Genomic DNA, 4,334 nt, shown 5'->3' on the forward strand with positions numbered 1-4,334 from the left:
ACATAAAATTTTAAAACTTTTAATTAACTTAACACTATTATCATTCACTTATTATATGATACTAATTCCAGCTTCAAATTCAGCTGTGGCAGATAATTATTTATTCTTTACTGTAACCCGTGAGTCAGCCCTGTGGATTCTGGGAGCCCTCTGGGGTCCACCCAGCCTCATAAAGTGAGGCCATAACCACCCTTAATTCGGGAAAAATCTGGTAGTTGACTGTGATCATGAACAGATCATCTCATTGTATAACTGTTGTTCAAGAAACAGTACCTCCTTACTTAGTACTGAACCCTGAACGGGTTTTAGCAATACAGATCTTCATTCTTTTCTCCTATAATGTTTTTCTTAAATCCTGAAGACTTCAAGTTTGTTACCATTATGTAAATCCCTTGCGTACATAGAGTAAAAGAAGTAAAATGATGTATCACCTAAATTATACCTGAAGATGAAAAAATTGTGTTTGTTGCTCTTTTGTCAGTACACTGACCAAAGAGGAACATAAACCAGCCAGAATGATGACAATACCTATGGTTGGTAATATCCTTAAAGTAATGAAAAAGGGATGAGTGTACTAACCTGTTTTGAGATAATGATTTGAAAATGGACAGGATCCGAAAAGTTATCATATTGACAATCAAAGGATGGCAGAAGTTTCAAGAGTAGTTTAATTAAATTGCTATTTATGGACTATATAATATAATTTTTTTAACAATATATGTGTAATACTTATATATATATTGACTCCTAATTCAAGTTTTTTTTTTAAAACAAAACATGCACTATTTTAATAATTTATTTTTACATATCATTTGAAATTCAATATAAATATTGTTTAAAAATAATTTATCACAGGAGATTTATTAAAGTGAATTGGCCAACATTGCAAGAGAGATATTCTGTCACTCTATTCTGCACTTGCGTGGCCGCAGCCTATATGATAGTGGAAAGTGTTGGCAGTCAACCTTGACAGCCCTACCTTCAGTAACTATTATACCTCCAACAATAACAACTACTAGATCTAGATGTATAGGCAAGGAAACACCAATTGGAGCTTTTACCTTCGGGCAAAAAAGGTTCTTTGTCACTAACAGTTTGTGACAATTCCTTTACATACAAACACTATATAGAATTACCATTTATGATCATGTTAATTTTTTTTGTAGTTACGAAAACTAATATTTTTGAAAAAATCGAAGCTGCTTTCAAAATATGCAACGATTATAATTTACAATCATAATCATGAGAGATAGTTGACCGTGGATGACTTATACGAGGAGAAGATAGTTGAGGGGTGCGGTCAAATTAAAACACAAATAAGCTGAAGTAATGAACTTATAGTAATAAGTGAATTTAATCGTGGCAACGTTTCGGCTAGAATTTCTAGCCTTCATCAGGGCTAAGAACGGAACAAGATAACAACCAATGAATACAGCAAATAAAAAATAAAATATAAACAGAATGACATAAAGTAAATAATTTTACAGAATGGAATTAATAAAATAAAGCAATGAGAGAAATGGAAAATAAAATGTATACATAGGTAATTGAATAAGTAATTAAAGTAACATAATTAATGAAATAAAATAAAAATGAAGTTATATAATGCAAACAAATATGAATATATTAGTTTATTAATAATTTGGAAATAAAAATAAAATTTAAAGAAAGAAAATATATGTAACCATAATAATAGATAAAAGGCAAAATATAGCAAAGTTTAACAAAAGAAATGAAAATAAAAAAAATAAAATATTTCTAAAACAACAACAATAATATATGGTGAACATAACTAATAACGTGGGTAAGGAAAATTGTGAAAAGAAGGGTGGGGGTAAAATAAAGATAGGGGAAAAAAAGAGAATAAAACATAAAACCACTCTGTTACCTTGAAATATATAATTTAATTAATTATAATTATTACTATAATTTACATCAACATATTTTTTGACATCCAATATGTTATCAATGTTTGCTCATACATTGACTAAATTAATTTTTCTAATGGTCGGACGATGTTCTATATTGCGACTTTGAAAGAAAGCTTGAACCCAACCATTTTTCCATTGTCCATGAAATTACTAGTCCAACATATCCTTGAAGTCTGTGGTCAACTAACAGCTACAGTAGGTCAAGAATGACCTCAAAGCCAACATAATCACTCATATACCGTTATCATATAACTCGTCAATCAAATGACTAACGTTTTGAGAACGAACATGAAAAATTGAGGCATATTGATTAAGGAGCAATGGTTAGACCTTCCGAACTTATGATTTGATCTCCGGTGGTATAGTTTTTGTTATATTTTTCAGGATATATAAAAAACTTTTCGTAAAAAAAATATGACAAAAAAACAAAAGATTAGTTAACTGGTACAATTTCCCACGGTGCTACACAATAACATATCGATCTCGAAACTATCAACCTTGGGAAATCCTGTGGCCCTCTCCGAATGAAAATTGCGTTGAAAGGTGGACATGGTATAAGAATGGAGGTCACACAAATGTATTAAATCTTTAAGAAATTTCAATTAAATTAAATTTCAAGGCAGAATAAATTGAGAATTTCTCTTTTAAGTGGTTTACTGTTTCATTACCGTTTATTATTAACCTCGTACAAAGATAGGTTAGCTTTCTCTAATGTTTCAACTGAACTGATTCCTTTAATAAAAATAAGCATAATTTATGTACATAAGGAAATACATGTATATGTATTTATAAATATCTAATAGGAGATTTCTAATCAGTTTTGAAATTAGCGGTATGTTCTGCCGTTTTGGTAAATTTCGATAATACTCAATACCTACCAGATTAAATACCAACCATCATAGGATGGAGGCATTATATATATATTTTTTTTAATCATGTCTTCCATTGACGAACAATAAGCGCCCTAGCATTTTTGTCCTCACTGTCCACCGTCAGGAAAGATTTCATGGCTTCATTTTTGTGTTATGGGTTCCATGTCGGCTGCAAAACTAACAGGAAAAATAGGAAAGTGAATCTTTTCTACTGAACACATCTACATAATATGTGTTTCATAGACCTTCAGAAATTCAAAAAGTATGTGTAAATGAATATAACGTCAGTGTGATCACTTTTATATAATTAGTCTTTTTTCCACTCTTCTTCCTCTCTATTTTCGGCATACCGGGTGCGGCAGCAGAGCGGTAGTGCACTGGAATTTCGCTTGCCAATTTATTTTATATTCTCATATTATACACCTCGTCAATTCCTTCCCCTACATATTTCCTTTTAATCCGCTCCTACCTCTCTGATAGAACCTTGAAAGTAAATTATAACCTAGCCTACTCATCTCTCTTTTCTCAGTCAGCCGGTGTTCCACAAGTTAGTTATCTTAGGTCCCATTCTTTATACGGTTTATACAGCTGACATCCCAACCCACCCTAACACAGTCCTAACAACATACGCTGATGACACATGCATACTGTCTGAAAACAACGACCCTACTACTACATCACAAACTCTACAGACACACATAACATCCATTAAAGATTGGTGTCAAAACTGGAGAATCAAAATAATATAATAATATCCTAATAAATCCCACCAGATCACCTTTCCTCCATCGTAAACCTCTACCCCCTGTCCATCAGTATCCTTTTTAAATATCCCACTATTTCCTGTTGAACAGATTCGCTACTTAGGACTCCATCTTGACAAGAGACATCCTTGGAATCCTCATACAAGACTGAAACGAGAAGAAACTTGGTAGATTTCGATTACTACAATACCTATTTGACAAACGCTCTAAACTTCCCATTCACTATAAAAAATTATTATATAATATGACAATCAGGCCAATTTGGACATACGGAAATGGTCTGATTATCATACGGCTCTACCAAACCATCCAATATCCACGGTAGAAGAAGGTTATACTCAATTTGAATTATGTTTTCTTGTGCATATGCATTTTATTGATTAATGTTAATTTCGGTTTTGGAGGGATCGAAAAAAAAAAGTAAGTGCTTACTTCTACAATGTCCAATGGAAAGTGGTATTTTCAATGAAGGATTCTCGAGTAGAATACGATTTAAAAACGATATTGTTCTAATCCGACGGGTTCTGTGTGAATGCCAAAACCCTCAAACAGTTTTTATTAAGAGTAAAAAGACGATTTATGGACAAACTATTCGGAAAATCGGATAAATGTATACCAAAATCGTTTGAGAATTCAATATCATACAATGTAAGAATTCTTCATTAACTATTTTATTTTCAAGTCTGCTCGATACATATGTTTTATTCATATATATCATATTTGTATTTTTTCTTCTCTTAATTTGATTTCATTATTATTATTATATA

This window comes from Halyomorpha halys, unplaced genomic scaffold, assembly GCF_000696795.3.
Source record: "Halyomorpha halys isolate HHAL.00 unplaced genomic scaffold, Hhal_1.1 Scaffold647.1, whole genome shotgun sequence".
NCBI lineage: Eukaryota > Metazoa > Arthropoda > Insecta > Hemiptera > Pentatomidae > Halyomorpha > Halyomorpha halys.